This window comes from Carassius carassius, chromosome 49, assembly GCF_963082965.1.
Source record: "Carassius carassius chromosome 49, fCarCar2.1, whole genome shotgun sequence".
NCBI lineage: Eukaryota > Metazoa > Chordata > Actinopteri > Cypriniformes > Cyprinidae > Carassius > Carassius carassius.
The window spans coordinates 10,166,059-10,192,019 of NC_081803.1; the positions used below are offsets into that span (position 1 = coordinate 10,166,059).

General features: G+C 38.6%; 1 pseudogene; it reads right to left on the minus strand.

The window, feature by feature from the left end:
- Positions 1-10,939: 10,939 nt before the first annotated feature.
- On the minus strand, positions 10,940-23,270 carry LOC132132351 (C-type lectin domain family 12 member B-like; annotated as a pseudogene).
- Positions 23,271-25,961: the final 2,691 nt, after the last annotated feature.

Genomic DNA, 25,961 nt, shown 5'->3' on the forward strand with positions numbered 1-25,961 from the left:
ATTGATTGATTTTCATTTAGCTACAGGCAAATTACAACTTCTTTTAATGCTGAATGTTGTTCCTGTATTAGTCTGTGTAGTATAGCACCTCTTCTATTTTTGCCACTCCCCTGCAGAGTTTAGCTCAATCCTTGATCACACTCACTTACCTGTGATTTTCTAGGGATCCTGAAGTCCTTGATAAGCTGTGTTTGATTAGGATTGGAGCTAAACTCTGCAGGGCATTGGCCCTCCAGGGCAAGATTTGAGGAATCCTGTTCTATGAGTACAGGTAAGAAGCCAGGAAGACCCCATCTGCAGACCCATATGTGTTCATGACAATGACAATTTATTTGTATAGCACTACTAAAACAACAGTTGTTGACAAATGTGCTTTCCATATGTAATCCAACATAACATCACAACATTGAGTCACATAAATTTCACTTAGTTATACAGCATCAGACCACCAGAAAATAAAAAATTTAAAAGCACATAAAATCACAAACATTTGTAACAAAAAAAACAAAAACAAAAAATTTACTAATCTATTTTAACAGATACGAGTTTAATCGAAAGCTTTTGAAAATAAAAAAGTTTTAAGTCTGGATTTAAAAGTGAACAGGGATGGAGCTTGTCTTAAACTAATAGGTAGAGTATTCCAGAGCCTTGGAGCAGCGACGGAAATAGCTCGGTCTCCTCTACACTTGAGCCTCGATTTTGGGGTAAATAGCAGAGCCTGATTGTTTGATCGGAGTGCTCTTGCCGGTTTATATTCAATAATCATTTCAGAGAGATAGGTTGGTGCTAAGCTATTTAAAGATTTATAGACTAATAGAAGTACTTTGAATTCTACTCTGAAACGCACTGGTAGCCAATGTAGTGAGCGTAGAATAGGGGTAATGTGCTCCCTTTTTTTAATGCCGCACAAAAAGCATGCCGTTGAAATTCTGTACATACTGCAGGCGAGCTAATATATGCTGGTTGATTCCTAAATATAATGAATTGCAATAATCTAGCCTTGATGAAATAAAAAACATGGATTGATTTCTCAAGGTCTTTGAGGGAAACAAACGGCTTAACTTTTGCTAATAGATGAAGCTGATAAAAACAAGTTTTTACAACTGAATTTATTTGGCGGTCAAACTTTAGATCGCTATCAAAGATGAAGCCTAGATTTTTAACCCAAGGTTTTAGGTACACAGACATTTCCCCTAAATCCAAATTTATAGATTGTGAGCGCTCAGATGGACTAAAAACAATAATTTCTGTTTTATCTTCATTCAAAATTAAAAAATTAAGAGAAAGCCATGCCTTAATCTCCTCTAAACATGCTTTAAATGACTCTAATTCAGCATAGTTTCGCTTAACAGGCAAATAAACCTGTGTGTCATCTGCATAGCAATGAAAGGACAATCCATATTTCGTAAAAATTGTCCCTAGAGGAAGCAAATACAAAGAGAATAATAGTGGTGCCAAAATAGAGCCCTGCGGAACTCCACAGAACAAATGTGCTTTACTCGAATAGTGGTCGGCCATCTTAATTGAAAAACTCCTGTTCGTTAAAAATGATTTTAGCCATTTTAGTACCGTACCTCTTATACCAACACTATTTTCCAGACGATCAATAAGAACAGTGTGATCAATAGTGTCAAAGGCTGCTGTTAAATCAAGAAGCACAAGGACTGCAAAATCGCCAGAATCACAGGTACTTAAAATATCATTATAGACTCCAATCAGTGCAGTTTCTGTAGAAATGACATTTTCTAAAACCAGGTTGAAATTTTTCCAACAATGAATTCTCGACTAAAAAACGTAAATGTGAGAAAACAATTTTCTCAAAAAATTTTGAGATAAAGGGCAGGTTAGAAATAGGCCTAAAGTTTCTAAATACTTTTGAGTCTAAGTTTGTTTTTTTAACATTGGATGAACTACTGCGTGGTTCAAACAATCAGGCATTATGCCGGATTCTAGGCTGCGATTTATTATAACCAGGAGATATGGAGCCACGTCTGTAATGATTTGTTTAAGTAGAAACGGAGGAATGATTTCCAGAGGAGAGCCAGAAGGCTTGAGCTGCTCTGCTATTTCTAGCAATTCAGACTCAGTAATTGTGAAAAACTCACTAAGAAGCACATTGACATTCGAACACTTATTAGAAAAATTAAAAATAGTTGTACACGGCATATTCGTTATAGTCTGTCTGAGATTCATTATTTTATTTTCAAAGAATAATTAAAACTCATCGCATGAAGGGGTCAAAACCCCAGAAAGACCGGCTGATGGATTTAAGGTAGCATTGATTATATTAAAAAGAGTCTTTGGTCTAGAGTAGTTCTTGTTGATAATATTGGACAAATGTCGCTTTTTTTACTTCCTTCTGATATCTGCGAAGAGAATCATTTAAAATCTCAAAAGAAACCTGAAGCCTGTCCTTTTTCCATTTTCGTTCCGCTCTTCTGCAACATCGTCTAAGGCAACGAATGGAATCATCAATCCATGGTTCAGAATAAGGTCGCCTGGCCTTTAAAGGGTCCACAGAGTTAAAAATATCAGAACAGGTGGAGTTAAACCCGGAGAGAAGCACCTCAGCGCTAGTTTCACAAGCAAATTCAGCACAGGAAGGCATCACTTCATGAAAGATGGTTAAAAAAGATGTTTTTGTAGCATGGTTAATATAGCGAGATGAGCTGACACGCGATAAAGCTGTGGGTGTCTCTACAGGGCTTGGTACAGTAAACATGACAGTTTTATGATCAGAAAACCCGTTTTCACAGACTTCCAGATGGGTGATACAGACTCCATGCTGGAGCACTAAGTCAAGAGTATGGCCACCTTTGTGTGTGGAAACATCAATCTCAATAGTAAAAACAAAGGCATTCAGTAGATGCACTAACTCTCTGGCTAGGTGATCATTCATGCAGCATACATGTACATTAAGATCACCCAAGACAAGAATCCTATCATATTTTGGGATTACATCACCAAGGAACTCTGCAAAGTCTGTTATAAAGTTTGTATTTTGCTTTTTTGTGGTCGGTAAATCAGAAGCAATCAGAAGCGGCTCACCAAGTTCTAGGCAAAACACCTGAAGTTCAAAACTACTGTAGCTGTTACTCACCACTGGGCGGCAGATAAAATGCTCTTTATAGATAGACATCAGTCCGCCACCCCGTCCAGTTGTCCGTGGGGAATTTAAATACTGACATTTAGTTGGCAAAAGTTCGGAAAGAGGGCTCAAGTCTCCAGGACAGAGCCAGGTCTCAGTAAGAAATAAAAAATCCAGTCCCTGCGCAGAGAACAGATCGTTTAATATAAAAGTTTTATTTACAACCGATCTGGAGTTTATCAAGGCCATCCTCACTTTCAGGGGATTCGAATTTATATCCTTCTCATAAACTGCACGGGGTAGTGAGCGAAGGTGATTCAGGCACACTCCTCCATGACAGAAACGAGGGGAGAAATTGGCGGTTTGAGCGCTTAAAAACGGAGCCGGCTCAGTCGAAGCCAGGGGAATTATCCATTGTCGAAGCGGATCCAAAGAACGTCTTCGAACGGCTCGACGCAGAGTGAGTGGAAGTTCTCCATGCTTCAGTAGCGTCAGCCTCAGCTTAACTGCGATGCCGGCCCGTCTTCCCTGGCGCCGCCCTCGCCTCCAGGTTGGAAGAGAGTCAGGCCAGCGACGCAGGCAATCCGGTATGGAGGATAGAAATGGTGGAGGTGTGTGATAACAGCCATCCTGCAGTTGATATGGCTGCACATTTGATGAGATTTGTAGATTCAAATTTAAAAGAGTCTCTTGATTATAAGTCAATAGTGATGCACAGCATTTCGTCACGGTGAAGCAGGTTTAAACAAAAAACACACAACCAACAAACAGAGCGATAGACGGCATGCCACACACATCGGCGCCATCTTCCTCATATATCATGTGTTACATTAATGATTTGTTTATAAATACCACACCTTTCTGCAAACTTAACACTCACACCTATAAACAGAATTATATAGGCCTACATATACCTTATGTGTGAGCTGCTAGTTGAAATTGGATTTAAATAACATAGTAATACAGAGTTAACATTGGGAACATATACAGTCCCATCATCCAGTGCTATAATAATGTCTAATGTGAACATTAGGTAGTGAAAGTGACAATCATGGCTGGCCTAGTTGGCTATTCATGTTTTTCATACCCGGATAACAGTTTGAACAAAGTAAAAACAGACAATAACTTCTAATTTCAAAATGTCATCATCTTCAGAGTTTCAATGGAGTCACTAGGAAACAAAGTATTTTTTTTGTTTGTTTTTTTTCCGTCCCGAGTTGATATGATGAGCACATTGTTTAGATTTTTGTGTCTAAAGGAAGCAACAAGTTACTTGATTAAGGTATTGATATTACTGTGCCTTTAAGAGTGCACCTTAAGCTGGGTTCAAGCTACGGGATTGAAAGACTAGCCGAATTACTGTGTTGCTCACGCTTTACAAAAAGATTTGTTTTCATCTGTCGCGTCTTTTTCATAGCTGCGCACAGACTACACAACACAACGCTAACGAGTTGTACACACCATAAAACATTCAGTGAAGAGGCGTCCCGACCGGTTGGACATGTTCCTGGATCAACATTATTGTCCAAAAATTCAGACTTAACCCAATCCCTACCACCAAACCTAACCCTACACATAATTTATTCCTAAAATCAGAGGGAAATGATAGCTGATTAACAAGGGTGTAGAAGCCTAAAGCTGATATTTCCTGAAAAGTTATATCTCAATTCTGATTGGTTGATTGGAATGTTGTTCCAGGTTCAACAAGGATGTTGATCCAGGAACATGTTGTACTTGGTGAAATCACACTCACCATTCCTGACCATTAGCGAAAATATGTTTTCTCACATAAATTCTTGCAAGAAATTACAGAGATTATTGACAATTTCTTCAAGCATGGACGATTAACTGGCCCTTCGATTGGTCTGTGCAGTTATCTTATCCAAAAGAAAGAATAAACTACATCAAAAGAGAATATGGCAGAAACAAATGGCTTGGAAGATGAAGCTTTAATGCCGAGTTCACACTGTACGATTGTAGCCCCAATTTTAACTCACCAACAGTTTTTGCGAAATGGTTGACAAATGTCCAAAATCAGAAACGGCAGTGGGGGAACCGGGGCCGGCGGTTTAAGGTGAGAATGGAAGACAGGTTTTAATTTGGAGGCATGAAAGGCGGGGTGAATTATCCTGTACACCGGAGGAAGTTTGAGGGGGACTGTCACCGGACTAATGATCTTGGTGACAGTAAACGGGCCAATGAATTTGGGAGCTAACTTATTAGATGCGGAGCGGAGCGGAATATTTTTGGTAGAAAGTCACACTCTTTGACCCACGATGTATACGGGAGGCTTTGACCGGTGGCGATCGGCCTTAGCCTTAGTGTGAGCCCCCACCTGGAGCAGAGTCTCACGGGCTCTGGTCCATGTGCGGTGACACCTCTGGACGAAGGCGTGAGCGGAGGGTGCCGCGACTTTGGAATCCAGACTCGGGAAAATAGGTGGCTGGTACCCTATACTACACTCGAACGGAGAGAGGCCCGTGGACGACACTGGTAACGAGTTATGTGCGTACTCAACCATAGAAAGTTGTTGGCTCCAGGATGAAGGATTCTTGGACACCAAACATCGCAACACTCTCTCCAAATCTTGGTTGGCTCGCTCTGTTTGACCATTGCTCTGGGGATGGTAACCTGAAGACAGACTGACTGTAGCTCCTAACAATTTACAGAACTCTTTCCAAAATTTGGACACAAATTGGGACCCCCTGTCAGAGACCACGTCCATCGGGAGGCCATGTAAACGAAAGACGTGGTCTACAACAGTCACCACAGTCTCCTTAGCTGAAGGTACAACCCGAATTCCGGAAAAGTTGGGACGTTTTTTAAATTTGAATAAAATGAAAACTAAAAGACTTTCAAATCACATGAGCCAATATTTTATTCACAATAGAACATAGACAACATAGCAAATGTTTAAACTGAGAAAGTTTACAATTTTATGCACAAAATGAGCTTATTTCAATTTTGATTTCTGCTACAGGTCTCAAAATAGTTGGGACGGGGCATGTTTACCATGGTGTAGCATCTCCTTTTCTTTTCAAAACAGTTTGAAGACGTCTGGGCATTGAGGCTATGAGTTGCTGGAGTTTTGCTGTTGGAATTTGGTCCCATTCTTGCCTTATATAGATTTCCAGCTGCTGAAGAGTTTGTGGTCGTCTTTGACGTATTTTTCGTTTAATGATGCGCCAAATGTTCTCTATAGGTGAAAGATCTGGACTGCAGGCAGGCCAGGTTAGCACTCGGACTCTTCTACGACGAAGCCATGCTGTTGTTATAGCTGCAGTATGTGGTTTTGCATTGTCCTGCTGAAATAAACAAGGCCTTCCCTGAAATAGACGTTGTTTGGAGGGAAGCATATGTTGCTCTTAAACCTTTATATACCTTTCAGCATTCACAGAGCCTTCCAAAACATGCAAGCTGCCCATACCGTATGCACTTATGCACCCCCATACCATCAGAGATGCTGGCTTTTGAACTGAACGCTGATAACATGCTGGAAGGTCTCCCTCCTCCCTCCGGAGGACACGGCGTCCGTGATTTCCAACAAGAATGTCAAATTTGGACTCGCCTGACCATAAAACACTATTCCACTTTGAAATAGTCCATTTTAAATGAGCCTTGGCCCACAGGACACGACGGCGCTTCTGGACCATGTTCACATATGGCTTCCTTTTTGCATGATAGAGCTTTAGTTGGCATCTGCTGATGGCACGGCGGATTGTTTACCGACAGTGGTTTCTGAAAGTATTCCTGGGCCCATTTAGTAATGTCATTGACACAATCATGCCGATGAGTGATGCAGTGTCGTCTGAGAGCCCGAAGACCACGGGCATCCAATAAAGGTCTCCGGCCTTGTCCCTTACGCACAGAGATTTCTCCAGTGTCTCTGAATCATTTGATGATGTTATGCACTGTAGATGATGAGATTTGCAAAGCCTTTGCAATTTGACGTTGAGGAACATTGTTTTTAAAGTTTTCCACAATTTTTTTACGCAATCTTTCACAGATTGGAGAGCCTCTGCCCATCTTTACTTCTGAGAGACTCTGCTTCTCTAAGACAAAGCTTTTATAGCTAATCATGTTACAGACCTGATATCAATTAACTTAATTAATCACTAGATGTTCTCCCAGCTGAATCTTTTCAAAACTGCTTGCTTTTTTAGCCATTTGTTGCCCCTGTGCCAACTTTTTTGAGACCTGTAGCAGGCATTAAATTTTAAATGAGCTAATTAAGTGGATAAAAGTGTACAATTTCTCAGTTTAAACATTTGCTACATTATCTATGTTCTATTGTGAATAAAATATTGGCTCATGTGATTTGAAATTCCTTTAGTTTTCATTTTATTAAAATGTAAAAAACGTCCCAACTTTTCCGGAATTCGGGTTGTAATTTGGGCAAGGGAATAAAATGTGCCGCCATCGAGAACCGGTCCACAACGGTTAAAACAACAGTCATGCCATTAGAGGGTGGGAGGGCGGTGACAAAATCTAGTGCAATGTGGGACCAGGGTCTCGAAGGGACAGACAGCGGATGAAGTAACCCATCAGGAGGTCGGTTAGACATCTTACCAGTGGCACAAACTGAGCAAGCCAAAAAAAAACTGTGTATGTCGCGAGCCATTAATGTCCAGCAGAATCATGCTTAACTAACCAGCTACTCCAATTTACTCCTGGATGACAAGCAATGTTGGAGCAATGACCCCATCGAATGACCTCTGACCGTAACTCTTCCGGTACAAATAATCGACGCTGTGGGCAACCGGACAGAGGTGTTACCCCTTCCAAGGCCGACTTTACCTTCGATTCGACCACCCATGTGAGTGTGGAGATAACTATCTTCTCTGGCAAAATGCACTCGGGAGTAACTGGGCGTTCGGATGGACCAAATATGCGAGATAAAGCATCAGGTTTGATGTTCTTGGACCCGGGGCAGTACGAGAGAGAAAAGTCAAAACGTCCGAAAAAAAGTGCCCACCGAGCCAGCCTGGAGTTGAGTCTTTTAGCAAATTTAATATATTCAAGGTTCTTATGATTGGTCCAAACGATAAAAGGTACCCTTCTAACCAATGACGCCACTCCAACGCTAACTTGACGGCCAACAACTCTCTGTTACTATAATTACGTTCGGCAGGGGATAACCGGTGGGACAAAAACACGCAAGGGTGCATCTTGACGTCTGAGGACGAACGTTGGGATAGAACGGCACCTACCCCCACCTCTGATGCGTGGACCTCCACCAAGAACTGACGTGAGGGATCAGGGGCGACTAAGATGGGAGCCGAAACAATTTGAGTTTGTCGAATACAGCTTCAGCTGTATCGGACCACCTGAACGTAGTTATGGAGAAGGTCAAACTTGGCCAATTTACCACAGCCTTAACCTTGTCAGGGTCCATACGCTCTCCCTCAGAAGAGAAGATGTACCCTAGGAAAGGAACAGACTGTGCTTGAAAAGCGCATTACTCTGCCCTGACAAAAAGCCCATTCTCTAGCAACCTCTGAAGAACTCGTCTGACATGTTGAACGTGTTCCTGGAGAGACAAAGAAAAAATCAATATGTCATCCAAAACAGCAGGGGACTTACTGCACACTTCCTTCAGGTCGAGGTACTCTGGGGGCACATTAGACAAATTCACCGCCTCCTTCTGCAAAACAGAACAAAACACAGACGAACAGGCAGACACAAGACAAGACTCATAGCATTTGGTACTCCATGAAGCAACAGAATTGTGTCCCCAGTCAACCCTAGGATTATGGTGAACAAGCCAAGGGTGACCGAGGACGATAGGAGCCTGGGGTGAGTCCAAGAGGAGAAAAGATGTAGATTCTGAGTGATTGCCAGATGTGATGAGTGTGAGGGACTTGGTAGCAAAGGTTATAGCGGAGAACTCCTGAACGTTAAGGGCATTGACCATAAGATGGGAATTCCAAGAGTTAGTGCTAGTGACCGGTCCATGAAATCACCCTCTGCTCCAGAGTCCAAGAGTGCTTGACAGGTGTGGGACCGGGCCACCCACAGCAGTCTTACCGGGAGATGAGTAGAGGATGAGGCCTTATCTACGGAGATCCCGCCCGACAGTAGCCCTCTATTTACTGCCGGGCTACTGTCTTTTAGCGGACAGTTGTTCAGGTAGTGTCCCGCTCCGCCGCAGTAGAGGCAAAGACCCCAGGATCTCCGTCTCTCTCTCTCCTCCCGGGAAAGCCGAGCTTGACCCACCTGCATGGGCTCGGGATCGAAGACATGGCTGACCACATCACCGCCACTGGCCTTAGGGCATTCGATGCTCCCTGGGGGCAGACGTGCCCTAGAAAGTTCCTCCAGACGACTGAGACGAGCGTCCACCCTCAAAGCCAGCTCAATAAGTCCATCCAGTTTGTTGGGCAGGTCCAGGGTGAAGATCTCCCTTTGAATGCTGTCAGCCAACCCATGCAGGAACATGTCCCACTGCGCCTCCTCGTTCCAGTGGCACTCGGCAGCCAGGGTGCGGAAGTCGATAGAATAGTCGCTGACCGAGTGGTTGCCCTGACGGAGGTCGGCCAGTTGACAAGCCAACTTTGGTTTCGGTTTCGGCGCAGAATTTTCATTTCGGTGCATCACTACTGATTAGTCCTGATTGCAGAGCTGATGAGCCCAGTGATCGGCGGCTCCACCCACAACAACACAAACACAGACAAGAGACAGCAAATTGATGAACCGTGACAATGACCTACAGTCAAGCGGGAAGTTTGAGGAGGAGTTATTTCCTTATCACTTTGAAAATGAACTTTGAAAATCATGCAGTGTGAGCTCAGCATAAAGGAAAACATTTAAAACATTTAGAGGAAATTAAACTAATAAGTCATGTCTGTCACTAAGAGTCATTTCCTCAAAAGTAACATGTCTAGCACAGCATATTTGTGCATTGCATAATGTCCTAGTGCAATATTAGCATCAGCAGGAGATGCCAGCAGATATCAGGTCATGTCTCTGTAGAAGTAAGCATTGAACTTTCCCTAAGATGAAATGCTTTTTCTACAAGCAAAGCCATAGGAAATGTCTTGGAAGTGAATATTAGCCAGATTTAGCCGTTAATCTAGTGCTAACATTAGTCTGTTCTTTCTATTGTGAGGCTGCAGATGCTGCTAAAATTGTAGGGTTGTCTTGGGGTAACATTACAATAGTTAGAAATAGCAAATCTTCAGAATGCAATGTGGTGAAGGAGTTAAAGTGAATAAAGTGCACCTTAGATGTGATGCACCACACAGTAAGTGCATCACAAAATAAATATCAGTTTCCACTCAAAGAGAGGCAGAGTGGATGGAAATACTGATGCAGCTACAGGAGGAAGTGGCTGAAATAAAAAAAAGATCATCTTTCAGAGTCACTTTCCGACAACTACAGACATGAATTTCAGAATGTGTCTCTATATTCTCATCAGTAACACAGATGTAACCAAAAACCCATAAACTATTCGAACACTTGCTCTTTAAAATTTATTTGAAGGGTCTTGAATTTAATATATATTTTTTTAAATGTGTGTCCCCATCCCCCAGGCCCAATGATTGGACTTGTGCTTTCCCTCAGTTGACATAAACATCTGCTAAAGGGTTAAATGTAAAATGATCACAGCATCCTACTTCCTCTATATTAGTCACAGTAATGGACAACATCAGATACATACACACATTGAAACAAAGAACGAAATAATGATTAAATATAAATGAAGTGTATTAACAGAACAGATTTATTTAGGGTATCTATTTATTTATTATAGTGCAACTAAATATGTTTTGAATATAGGTTTACTGCATAAGACAATGAGTGAATATTTGTCTCTTCATAATTTACAGCATAAAAAATTTGAATTATTACTCATTTAAAAATGTTCTTCTCACAGATCCACTTAAAAGCATCATTACATGGATAATCATACCACTGTGATGCATAAGACAGAACACAGTTTTCTCCTTTGTGTCCATTGGGTTCTCCAGATCTCCAGAAGCTGAAAATACAGATAAGAGTTAGATGTTCAGTGCTGCTTTCGGTGTGATATAGTACTGAATATGAGAATTATTTATTAGATAATAATCAGTTCAATCCATTGATTTCTCACCCAGAGTCAAGTGTGCTTTCATCAACCCATTTCCATCTGCCCTCTTCATCACTGTCAGTCAGACCAATCCAAGCAAAAGTACCATCAGACATTTTTGTATCAAGACCCTAAAAAGAGGAAACAACTGCACTGTAATCTGAAAATGCCAAAATTCAGTTGACTTCACATGGACATACTTGTATATCCATCTGAAGCATACACACACATACATTGGGCTTTTGTGTTTTATGAATACTTTCCATAGACATTATTTTTACATGGTACAAACTTTATTTTCTATCCGCTTACCCTAACCCTACCCCTAAACATACTCCTCACACAAAACTTTCTGCATTTTTTTAAAAGAACTCCAGTATGTATGATGTATAAGCTGTTTTCCTCAAGAGGACAAAAAATAATCAAATAAAATGTCCCCACACAAAAATAACTGGTATTACTATTTGGCCCCCCTGATGTAAGGAATACCAAGTACACACAAACTTACACGCAAACAGAAACACACACACAGAGTATCTTTCACTCACTTGTTCCTCGCTGTTGTTTATGGTTATCAGATCTGCTCCTCTAGCCTTACAGTCTTGTCTACTCTCAGTCCAGCTCTTCTTCTCCAAGGAAATTATGTAAAGACTGGACTCATAGTAAAAACATCCACCTGTTAACATAAGCAGTTTAAGTATTAGGACTTTATTCCCATCCACACTGAACTACATAACTTCTTTATAGGTTTTACCCAAAGTTTGTATAGCTGTGGTGTATTCATAATTACCCACTTCATGAAGATTTTTCCACAGGTCATTGTTCTCCTGCTGTTTTTGTTTCATTACAACATCATGCTTGAATAATAAATCTTTATTTTCAATTGTCAGGTTGTTGTTCTGGATCATTAACAGATATTTCTCTGTTTTGTAATCTTTGATCGTGATTAGTAGCTGGTCTCTTTCTTCTGTGAGGTTGTTAATCCTGTTTAGTAGCTGTTCTTTCTCTTCTGTGTGGACACACAGCATTATGACTGCAGTCAGCAGAAGAACACACATCAGCACAAAACACACAGCAGCTGCTCTGGAGCTTCTGATCTTCACGGAATCACTTCCTGAACAACGCAGGCATGATGTTAAATGAATGTGCAAATTTTGACATTTAATCAAAGAAATGAATGTGATTACCTGTGTGCTGAAGTGGTTGTTGTGTGTTTGTCTCTGTCCTGAAGTCATGATCTCTCACATAATCTGCACTCTCATAGATATCCACAGTCATCTCCACTCTCTCTCTCTTCATTCCCTCAATCTCAGCCCAGATGACATCGTCATAAATAGTATCAGACATCTCTGCTCTTTTTAAAGCCCAACACTAATATTCTGTGATGATGTTTAATGTTCTTTCTGTGACATTTAGATCACAGACTAAAAAAAATAGTAACTAAAAACAACGGAACTAGCATGCAGTAAATGTGTGAGAAGGGGTATAGCCAGAAATGTTTAAGTGGGTGGGCCAATATAAAACAGTGTGGCCAAAGTGTAGCATATGAAAACTAAGATTCAAAGAACAAAGATTTATTACACAATACTTCTAAAGCATTGATTAACATTAATGTTAATATCAAAATGTACTAATACATTATTAAAATGTCTGTTGATATTTGCACCTGAGCTAACATTAACAATGATTGATAAACACTGTAACATATATTTAATTGTAAAGGAAGTTTATTGTAAAGCATTACCACAGGTTGAGACAATGGGGCTTCACAGATGATTTCATAAATGCCTCTGATAGTTTGCATTCAAAGGTGAGTACACATCGAGGACCACAGAAATGTGTGCAGCTACAAATATGCAGTTTGTTGTGGAGAAGAGTATCTAGCACAATGTTTATGTGCTTCTTTCCATGAAGGACGCATTTGTTTGGCGGATCAAAGACTGTACCTATAAGATGCTAAGTTTCCAGTCGCCCCTTATGAGACAAAAAATATATTTCAGTATATTGGAAAATATCATGTCATATATTAGGCATATATTCTTATAAATGGGATTTAATATTTATTTTTTCCAATATATTGCAATATATTGAAAGCGTCAATCATTTGTATATTTTGCAATATATTATATTATATATGTATAATCAATATATTATTCAATGTATTCAAATATATATTATATTAGAAAATAAAAAGGGAAAATAATATATTACAATATATCACAATATATTTTAAGAAATATATTGGTAAATATATTTTCCTTTCGTAAGGGTCTATAAATCCATCACCTACAAGTGGTCGGTCGGGTTTCATTTGTAGATGGTTTGGTCCAGATTAATTGCTAAGACTTTTACTTTTAAAAGAATTGATCTGTTTGATGTTTGTTTCACAATTTCAAATTCAACCTCACAAATGTGCATCAGAAATATAACATTGTGGGTGGGATTAACAGAAACTGACGAATCATAATTTTGCGAGTGTATGTTGTGCCCCTACAGGAAGAGGGCAAACTAAGTCACAGTGCAAAGTGTAAGAGCAAGTAATTTTAGCCAAAGTTGTCAAGACTTCAAAAAAGTCTTCAAGAAATGTCATTCCTGTCATCCTTTTTGTTCTTTGTCAGTTCATCAAGTCAGCAGGCCCTGCACTGTGCACAGAAGAAAATATCGACTCATTAATGAAAATAAATGCTAATATTGAATTGTTTATAAGTACAGTCAAGCCAATGTTGAGAACTTGAGAAGTCCTCAAAAAGCGATGAATAAAATATGCAAGCACAAGCCTTAATTAAAAGTCCTGTTTGTGGTTGGATGCTTTACATGTGGCAACAAAACGATGACTGTACAGAGTAATTACCATTTTGTGACGTGACTAAGATGAAATGTTTTTTTTTTAAATGGGAAAGACTGAGGTTGTATTGCCTCTGATAATAGGAATCATTTAAGATGCAATCCACAGCCCTAACAAGGTCTTGAAATTGTTTCAGAGCCTTGAGGAATTCTAATGTTTTGAATCTCTTAAGAAGTGACGTATTTACACTGCGTTAGAGAATTTAATTTCCACTAGATTCACACATACACAAACACACATAAATTTTAGACTGCCTGCTTCAAACTGTGATGTGCGTTATTAGTATGAATTATTATGCACTACTTAAAACAACCAGAATAAATCTGTGTCTCTAAGAACTTCTTTTTTGGCCAACAATGTGTCAGAGGTAGAGGTGAGCAATGGTAGACTGGTAGAAATTACTAGAAAACTAGTGTACATTTTGGATTATCATCTTGTTGAAGTGTTGGATCCTTATGAAAGTTTACCTTTATTATAAGTTTTTAAGCCTTGCCAGGTCATGTTTGACACTGTATATACACACACACACACACACACACACACACACACACATATTTTTTTTTTTCTGGCAAAATGCAATAATTTCAATAGGAATCAGGAATTTAGTGTGAGGGTGAAAGATTTACCCATGCAGATTTCACAACTTGTTCAAGGTGGTCATGTGGATTGGCCGCATTGACCTATAGGGCTTTTATGGTCTTGGTCTTGGTGGAATAGATCTGCTCTGCTGCTGCTGCTGCTGCTGCTGCTGCGCAAAAGTAAGTACAGAAACTTGCTACTCTAATACAATACATCCACATACATGCTGCTGTGAGCATATAAGAAATAATGCTGCTGCACATATTACATATGATATAACCTCTGCATATGTAACATACATGAAATTAATCCGTAGCAGAGCTACACAGGTCGAGCTGAGGAAGGTTAATGGTTTCTGAATAGTGCTGCAACTGCACTAGCCGAGTATTTGAATGTTGAGCGGCAAGCTCGTTGATACAAAAAAACATGTGAATAATGATGTCATTATGTCAGAAAGAGCTAGAAATGGCCTGAATTGTGAAGGATCGTTGCTGTGAAATTATCACAGTGCTACTGATTAACAGGCTGATTGTGTGATACTGACAACTACAGCACTACTGATTAAATACAGAATATAAGAGCACAATTAATCTGATTAGAGTCTCAGAGGACCGTGGGAGCCACCAAAAAGTGTCACTGTTAAACAGTGCTTTAGTTTTACAAGCGTATACTGTACATTCCTAAATTTATATGTGATTAAACAAGTGCTTATCATTTGTAGTTTCTGTGATAGAAATAACTAGTCAGGAACTGTGCTGTGAGACAGACAATATCCCATCATGCACTTCACTTCTGATTATTTGTAAATAATTAATGATGTTAGGATTATAAAATTGGCAAAATAGTCAGTTTTCATTGAAGTGGGGATTGGAGTCATATAGTGACCAGAATGTAGAATGCAGGCAATTTTGTCTTGGGCCAGTGAAAATTCATTTTGAACATACTAGAAACACACTGTTTAAAGGTCCCGTTTTTCTTGCTTTTTTGAAGCTTTGATTGTGTTTACAGTGTGCAATCTAACATGTGTTCATGTTTCGCGTGTAAAAAAATAGTAATTTTCACACAATTCACCTATCTGTATACCGCTGTTTTCACTGTCATAAAAACGGGCTGATGACTTCCTTATTCTATGAAGTCCCTCCTTCATAAATACGTAAAGAGTTCTGATTGTGCCAGCAGATCCTGTGTTGTGATTCGACACCAGCTTAGAGCACGCTGCCATCCTGGAAACGCGATTTGGCTAGTTTTGAGCAAGTGGGCAGGATTTGTTTTGAAAACTGCTGGAGATGTACTTATAATCACAGGAGCGTTTTTACTGACGAGATGCGCATGAAAATCGCATTCGATTTTTTGCACAGCCCTACCATCTAGTTCACAAAGCTAAACAGTGTTGCCCTTTGTGTATTAAGTTACAGAAACTGTTAAACGCACCAACTTAAATAATAAAATATACTTACCAGTTGTGGTCCAGAAACAACGCCTTCTCCAGACAAAGAGGGAACTGCTCCATCTTTCAAGAATAATCTTTGTGCGAATCCGGCATTAAACTGATTGGGATTGAGGAAGTTGTCCTCAGCAAAATGTGCTGCACATAGTTTTACATGTGGATTATAATTTTCGGGAACCGAGTTAAACATAAATTGTAACCATTGATCTCCAAGTACAGCATCCCTGGGAAGGCCAAGCAAAGGTGATTGGACTCCGAGATGAAAATAACAGCGTTTCGACGACATGGCGACAAACACAAACACAACTCCTCTTCCTCTTCTCTGGGCAAGAGCATCAAGACCACGCCCCTTTTTTTGTTTATTCATGTGGGCGGAGGTTAGTCAAAAAACTGTTTTAGTGACGTCATTCCTGCAGGAACTAGAGGGATGTAGTCCAAACGGGTCATTTTTTGTAGGAGAATTCTGTTAAATAAAACATCTTGCTTGGCATTGAACTTTGAGCTTTAGAATTTTGGTGGGTAGAGTACCCAAAAACTGTACTCAAGTAAAAGTAAAAGTACTTCTAGAAATATTTACTCAAGTAAAAGTAAAAGTACTAGTCTTGAATAGTTACTTGAGTAAGAGTAAAAGAGTATCGGATAAAAAATCTACTCAAGTAGTTAGTTACTAGTTACTTTGGGTCATATATACTGAGCCTATTTTTATTTAGATATATAGATAAAATGTATGTAATGTATGTGTGCGTGTATAAATGTATATATTTCATCAGCCTTTACTCCAATTTATGTAATTTATTACAAAACCTTGTCTGTTTACTTAAGTAACAGATATAGGTGTCATGCCATAACATATTTTTAATACGACTGACTTTATATTAAATGTGAATTTAACATTGAAAGTTAATGTGATTTAAATATTGCTACTAATCTTTCATTGTTCAGAAAGAGAGCAAATAACATTTACATTATTAAAGATCATTTTCACTGACAGTCTAGATTTCAATCACTCTCAGAAACTCCCATTAAAATCACTGAAACTGTCAACACTGTGAAATCAATATCTTATTTACAGATTCGTACACACATCTGCACTTTGTTGTTTCTGACGAGAGAATTCGCCAGAAAGAGGTATCCAGTCAGTGAGCGAGTGAAGGAAGCACCGGCATTTCAGCGATGACTCATCGGAACAAAATAGGCCACACACGTACAACAAACTAATGTCACAGTGGTGTACTGTAATCGAATGTAGCCCAAGTTATTACCTGTTAAACAGTAGACAGCACACGCGGTGTTCATCTAATAAGGATCTCCATCGCTAGCAAATAATAGCCTTTGCAGATTTGCTTTCAATTCAGTGCAGTTCCAGCCACGATTTCAACGCTGCTGATGTTCTTAAACGTTACAACTCCGAGTGAACCACTTCAGATGTTCAGCGCGTGCGGCAGGGAACTGAACGAATCATTCAAACTGATTCATGAACCAATTCACTCGTTTGCCAATTGGTTTGATCAAGCCTTTGAACAGAATTGACTCAAAAGAATGAATCATTCGCGAATGAGCATCGCTCATTGTCCAGAGAAAAGTAGACGGCGCGTTTGGAATAAACTGAAGCATTTATAACATTTATTGCATTAACATAAAGTAACGAGAGGAGCGTCGCCCACAGTAACGAAGTAAAAGTACAGATTTTCCCCAAAAATTTACTCAAGTAAGAGTATAAAGTACCCATCTTTAAATATACTCCGAAAAGTATTAGTTACCCCAAAAAATTACTCAAGTAAATGTAACGAAGTAAATGTAACTCGTTACTACCCACCTCTGAATTTTACAGATATTATTTATACTCTAACAACAACATTACACACTAAATAAAGTTTAAAACATGGGATCACGAAGAACGGGACCTTTAAGCACCTATGATTCATCTTAGATTTATTATACGTATTTGTGCTTGGAATCCAAGAAATTCTACATTATTTTCCATGTTGTTATTGTTAACTGAAGTACATGAAAGTCAATTTGCTCTTTTCCATACAATGAAAGTGAATGATGACCAGGGATGGTCAAACTCCAAAAAAAAAAACTCACCATAAAAGCATCATAAGATGTCTTACAACTTATATTCCTAGTCATTCAGTAGTTTTGTGTAACAGACTGAAATTGATTTTATTCATTGTAAATCTTACTCATTACTTCATATAGAAAAGAGCAACTTGAACATTCTGCTAAACATTTCCTTTTGTGTTTCACAGATGAAAGTAATGTGAGTCTCAAAAGACATGAGGCTTCTTTTGTGGATGAACTATTGCATTTGCTTCAAACTAGTTTAACAGGGCAGGTAAGGTACCATGAATTAAAATGAGGAAAAAAAGGAATATCTCAGACACTGTATTCTTGTCAGAGCCCCTGAAGGGAGGACGTAAAAGAGGAAAAAAACAGCTTCTTCTTCAAATGTGCTGTTTAATAGATTTTGGTAGCAAAATCAAAGAGACAACAGAGAATTTGTGTGCGTTTGTGTGCATGTGAGAACAGCTGAATATGCATCTCTTTTACTTAGTTCAGGACAATCATCAATATTATGCTGCTAAGTCCCAAGGACATTTCCCTTGAAAAATAAAACTATAAATAATAAATAAAAATCGCATTTCATTAAAAGCAGAATGCACATTAGTGAGAGGCATAAGCTCAGTTTTGTGTATCACACACAGACTAAAGCCAGATTTTACAGGTATTTATCTCACTGCGTTTCTCTCTATTGCATTACAGGATCTGGTCTAAGCATTACTATTGTTTTTTTTGTTTTTTTTTCATTAAACTACAAGGCAAGAAACATTACTGAACTCTCATAAGTGGGTTTGCCTTAGTCCAAGTTAGCAGTTCTTATCCTTTTGGGGTCTTTTTCCCCCATTGTGTGTTTCAACTTGTTTCTTTTGCTTTTGTACAAGTTGTGATCCGGCAGATATAGTATGATGATTTCTTAAACAAGCTTCTTTATCTTTTGTTTCTTTGACAACACAGACTTATTCTCTAGCCTGTAGGCACTAGAGGTTTTCTAGGGGGCTTGTTTGAGTCTTTCTGCTTCAGCACATTGTAAAAAATAATCCTATGATCAAGTAAATAATGCAGGAGGATAACTAAGATGTACTTTGATGTTGTTTGGGTTAACTTACTATTACAAAAATCTAAATTTAAGAAACACAAGCAATGTATCCCGGTGCAGATATCCCAATATAATATATGTGTATTGAGTTTTCATATGACGTCAGTGGTTTTAAAATACTTAATTCTGATTTATATACATTTTTTGTCCTTTGAATTTATTATAACTTACTTTTTGTTTGTTTTCACTCAAGTATTCTTTTCAGCATTTTCCATTTTCAGTTAATTTTTTGTGTGTATTATAGTTTTTAGTATTTTAGGGCTGCCAAAGTTAACAAAATTATGCATGTCTTTTTTTGGTGTTGTGATTTAATAATATATCATGTATCCTTTTTTTAAATTAATATACATTTTCTGATGCTAGGAAAAGATGCAAGGATGGAGGAATTGAATCAAATGAAATGATATATCCTTGCTCCGTTTATCACCACTTCAATGCATCATCAGCTGTGCTAGAGGGATCTGCCCTTATGTTGTTAAAGTTTCTTATTTAATACATTCATAATAATTATGAATAAAGCAATATTTTAAATATATGACATGTATGGATTATTTAAACTGCAAAGTGAAAATACTGTATAAATTGTTGATGAATTAATGATTACAACAGATGTGAAGGGGGAGGAGAATTTATGTGTGCTTCAGGATTTTAGATGAAAAACTCTTTCACAAAGGATACACCTGTATATCCTCGTTCATGACTCCTCCGGAAGCCTCTTCACTCCTCAATCATTACCTCCTCGCTTCCTCTTAGTGCAATTAGAAAATTGAGAAGTCCTTCAAGATGGCTGAGCTTGATCAGTTTCCGGGTCATATGATGGAGGTGGGAGAATGAGGATGGATATATTGAGAAGCACCCTCGGTAAGTTTCAAGTTCAAATCCCTGCAGGCAGAAGAGTGTGACCTGCTTTATGGCATTCATTACATATTTTACTCATAGAGCCTGGGTGGAGTTAGCCAACAGCTAACTATAAGACAAGACGATCTAATACACAGCAAAATCAGTGGTGTAAAAAGAACACCCACAGTGTCAAATTTAACACCAGCAAAGTGTCTATATGTGTCCACACTATAGAGTGTAAATGTTACACTTTTGATAGTGTTAACTTTTTGACACCATTTGTGTGTAAATTCAACACTCATTATTGTTAATTGTTTAACCTATTCAACACTATTCATTGTTGTTTCTGCACTACACCAGTGTTAGTATTCAATTACAGTGTTAAATTTTAACACTCTCCTTTTAAGATCAACACCAGTGTAATGTGAATATAACAATGATGAGTGTTCAAAATACTTATTTATAATGGCACTTTTGGTGATTTTAATAGCGCTTTTATTAATATTTGATTGTTTCTACTGGTTTCTACAATTAAATGGCAGGACATATTTGCAGAAAATACTGCAAAAACTTTATTGAGGTACACCACATTTAACATTCAAACACTGCATTTCACTGCATTAAAAAAAATTACAATTTGCAATTAATTCCAATCTGAAGCAAAAACACAACAGGGAACAATGTAAGTTCTCTTGTCACTGTCATATGAAAACTGCCTGTCATAAGGTCTATAGTATATCAAATCATCCACGCATCCTCAACACAGAATCCTTGCACCTGCTCATCAAACACACTGTAATAACATACTGGCCAAAAGAAAAGCTTGCCCATCTTTTACAGTAATACTGATAATCTTATTAAAAACAGGCATTTCATTTTCAACAGCAGAGCAAACATACATTCCAACTTGGTATTCAGTTCCATAGTGTTTTACCCAGGTTGTAGTGGAGAGAGTGGGTAAATTCCAAGTTTCAGTTAAAAGCTCATTACCCTCCAGAGTGCAAGTAGAGACTTCATTAAAGGAACCAAACCGAAATCTTTTAAAATGAAAACTTTCCCAATGAAAAGCCAACTGATGTTGATGTTTCTTGGCCAGTGTTTTGGTTATGTTTTTAAAGTTCTTCACAGCCTTCTTAAAAAAAGTTATGCTTCCCTTCGTATCTCATGCACCACATGTGCATAAGTGGACCCACTTTACTAATGCATCTAGGATAATGGATCATTAGATGGTGCTTTGGAATCAATCTTCTTTCAGGAAATATGGAATTAAAAAGTTTATGATTTTATGATGTGTTACAACTGGTGAGATTACAATGTTCACTATCTGAATCAAAAGTAGTATCAGATTCCAGTAACCATTGTCCGTGTCAACTAGATCTCCAAAGATTAAGGGGGTATTGCGCAGAAGGCACCATGACTGAATAGCATTGAGGCCAAGGTCCTTGCTGCCATCATCAATTTTAACTCCACTTGGTCTATTCTTTCTTTCACTGTATCCATAGTTGAAGCTCTGAATCCTTTCCGAAAGTGTGTCCAATGAAATGCAGTTTTTAACAAAGTACTGAAAAAGCAGTTTTAACTCATACTGCACAACCCCTTCAAACAAATCGTGCATAATGTCAACAGCATAATTCTCAGAAGAATGACTGTAATGAATTGAGTGGACAACTTCTCTTAAGGCCAAACAGTGGTGCAAGAGTGGGATCTTGTGCCAGAGCATTGCAATGTTCTGAATATAGCTCCTTTGTTCGAATGATCAAATCTGGGTCATCCTCACTAAAGACAGACTGCAGCTTCGTTTTGTCAATTAAGCAAAACCGACAACAGTAGGTTGCACTGAACGACTCAACCATACCAAGCAATCCATGTAAAGCTAAATTGTCACCAGTAACCTGAATAACAGAACCCTGTAACATAGTATCTGAGAAGGGAACATTAATTCCCTTCAACTCAAGAATTTTTAGATCCTCTACCAGAGGCTGTAAGATTGGTTCAAAGCCATATTTTTTCAAGTCTTCTGAATGGAAAAGGGCCACAAGATGGATGTTCCTTAAAACAGAATTGATCTTGGGGGGGGCAAATTTCTTAAAATAAAATAAACACAGCCAAGTTTGTGGATTCCTTTTTTGGATCCAAGTGGATTTGCGAAATTTTCGAAATCGTCGTAATATAACTGTATTTGAAGAGCATGCTCTTTTTGACCAAATAACATGTGCTTTTTGAAGTAAGAACCATCATTAATGTCTTTGTAAATAACATCTTGATTACTTTTAACCTGCTGGAAAAAGTGGCAAAGTTCAGAATTTGTAAACATAGACTCGAGAGTTCCTAAAATGGGCACATAGATAAATTTGTCATTGACAGGAACTTGACTGTATAAGCCTGTAGTTTTATCTTTGCGCACATCATAATGCACACCAAGAACATATTCCACTGGTTCCACGATTTTCCATTTTTTCTCAAAGTGTCCTTGCCTCTTTTTTTTCAGTTTTAAGGCAAGAGAAAGGATTTTCTAGCTGGTTAAAACAGTGTTTAACTTTGTCTAGAGTTTGCCCAGGTACCTCTGATGAAAGACATTTTAGAACAGTGTCTCTTGCTTGAGCATGAACATCACTTACAAGTTCTTCCATTGAACCAACTAAACATTGAACAGTGCTTTCAGAGACTCCAGCTGCTTGCACTTGAGCAACAATAGCACTACTGTACACATATCAGTTACTTGCCGATTTTCAACAGGAGTCTGAAAATTGACTAGAGGATCCTCACTTAGGGCATCAGAAATGGGAACATTGATGCTACTGCCAAAATTCTCAGCAGTACCTGAGGCTACACAGTCTCTGTGGACTCCAACGATATATTTCTTGAACCCATAATATGTATAAAACACAGATGAACATCCAGGTTCGCCACATTTCAACCGTAATGAACGCCCTGGGTACAAACCATGATGAAACTTCAGCTGCTGAAACATACTTGAACAACTTCTGTGGTGTACCTTGCAAAGGAAGCATGAGAACATTTGAGCAAGACGCTGGGGAGGGAGGGGAGTCACACCTCAGCGTTTTCAATTCTCACTCTGATTTCCTTGACCCTTGGACTTTCCTTGGCAGTGCCCACATCAATGCCATACACTGTTGTTTGAATGAACGTGTAGAAGTTGCACAAGGCCTCATCATACAACACGGCAAAGACAAAGTGAGCCTTAAAGAGTTCATCAAAGGCTAAAACAGCTGTCTGAGTCATGCAGGGAATGGCCTTCTGGTCCAGGATGATGTAAAACTTCTGAATGATACTCCTCTTTTCTCCAACACAGAGGTGGAAGGGCTGTGTAGATCCAACTTGTTCAAGAAATGTCTTGACGCTCGTCCCCACCTAAGACAATATGATGAGAGATTTTAAACATTATTTTGTACAACACCTGACTAGGGATGTCAACGATTAATCTATGATCGATTAATTGTCGATATGAGATGCAATTGATTAAGGCTGTCGATGGTCAGTTAACTGATTTAATGTTGTGCTGCGTGCAGCTCATGATCAGAACACATGCGAGCGTCTGTGAATGACGGTGACTGTATATAAAGGCATCATCATTCATTCAAAATGTACAAATTAGGCTTTTAATGGGATTTAAAAGTTAATTAAAATAGAAACAACAAAAAGTTCAACATGGAAAGTAATAGAAATGTAGTAACTAGAGGTGGGCCGATATACCGGGCCGATAATTGTCTTTATTTATATATATATATATATATATATATATATATATATATATATATATATATATATATATATATATATCGGCCGATATCAGTTTTTAGTAGCGCCGATTTAAAGTCATTGGTTGGTGTTATTGGTGCAGTGGAAAGTGCTGCTGCCGCTTGTGAAGGACCCCAAGCCAAAACTTTTGGAAGATTCAAAAACAGTCCTGGGAGATAAAGGTAGTCAGAGAATTTCACTCTGTAAATGGGGTGAAGTTGGCAGCTCTCACAAACACTGCAGCGTGATTGAGGGCTCCGTTACTCCGTCCCGCTCACAGACAGCAGCGTGCTCAGAGAGACAGCTGTCCTGGAGCTGCCCAGAACCATGAATCACATTTGTTCGGAAGCATGGTTTGATGCAGACAATAGCCAGGTTTCCATCCAACTCATTTGTATTTAGGAATGTCATTATTCAATAATTTCCATGATCGATCGTCGTTTAAATTAACGATCAATTAATAACCTTAATGCTGCAAAATGCGTCTGCAGCGGTATTATTATTATTATTGTGTGTAAAAGCCACTTGGAAAAAAAGCTTTCTCACCTGAATTAAAGGGGTTTTAGTCTGAATAAAATGCTAGTAGCAGACTGTAAAATGAATAGATGTGATTATGATCATTTGATTAAATGAAGAGAGCGCGCCATACGTTTTAGATCATGTTACTTTGTTGACTGTTTCCCGTCAAGGAGACCTCTGATTGTGCCTCTTTAAATGGTTTTGTGGTGCTCGTTGTTGTATTTGAAAACGCATTTGCATTGTTTTCAAATGACACTATACAGTAGCATTAAAAATAAAATTATCCCAAATCTAACTGTGGCGCTTGTGGCTGTGCAGTCAGTGAACCGTTTTTTTTTTTCACATCAAACATTTTATGCAAGTATTATGACCAGTACTTTTTTGTTTGATCCTGTTCTGCAAAATGTTCGATTTTGAATTTTTGCGTTCCGCTAGGCCTTAGATCATGCATTAGATCATGACGGTGCATGAGTGCTTGCATACGAGGACGAGCGAGCACGTGTTGGATGTATTTGGAGGTTATTGCTCACGTCTCGTTCTGCACATATCCAAATGCTTCTATATTCGCAATGTATCAACGTTAAACTATAATTTTTTTATTTAAACTAGACGGAAAAGATAAAAAAAGAGTCTTTAAGAACCACATTGGCTCCATGCGGCAAGTTGAACTTTGCTGAAGCTTAGAGGTAGAAACAAATACAATTCAATTTCATTTTTCAACATACTGAAATGATAACATTTCAAATCACTTGGCATTATTTTCAAATGCAAGTAATACATTCTAAAAAATATATATATAATCCAATAAAATAAGTATTCAGATAGTAGGACATAAAGTCACATGTATTGAAAGATTTTTTAACATTGTGATCAGAATATTATTTGGGATTAAGCCCATTTATAATACACATTGGGCCTCATTTACGAAATGAACGTACCACAGAAAATTGGTCATATGGTCGTTTCAGTGCAAAACTTGTAATTTATCAATATGTACGTGAGCTGTGTCTACTATCAAATTTCACGTCTGGTCTCAGCTCGTATACACAAGTATTTGAGTTGCCTGAACTTGGGCACAGCACAGTAAATATGGTGGAGAATTGTAGAACGATAGCATTTTGTTCCTTTGTATTTTCCTGACCACTAGGTGTGGGATCGATACAGCATAGTATCGCAATATTTTCTGCGACAGTACAGCATCGATGTACGGATGAAAGGTATCGAGCTTTAATTATAATATTTGGTAGAATAATAATAAAAAAAAAATTGCAAAGCCGAAAATAGGCTACATAATAATAATAATAATATTATATACGTGCACGCCCCGCCCGGCAGGGTTCAGCGTGTATGTGTCACTCTCCTCGTCTCAGTATTCCACTCCATTAATGTGCTTGTGTACCGCTCATGCTCACCAGTAGGGCTGTAGCTATCGAATATTTTAGTAATCGAGTATTCTACCAAAAAAATTCCATCGATTAATCGGATAAAATATGTTTTTGCTTAAAGTGCAATATTAATTATGCAAGAGAAAATAAGAATCCTGGGTCTTGTGACGGTCACGGAGGGACGCTCAACATGGACGTTAATACGCACACATACGCACAAACACACACCGAGACTGTTTGGTGAAACAAGAGTTTATTGTAATTATTGATC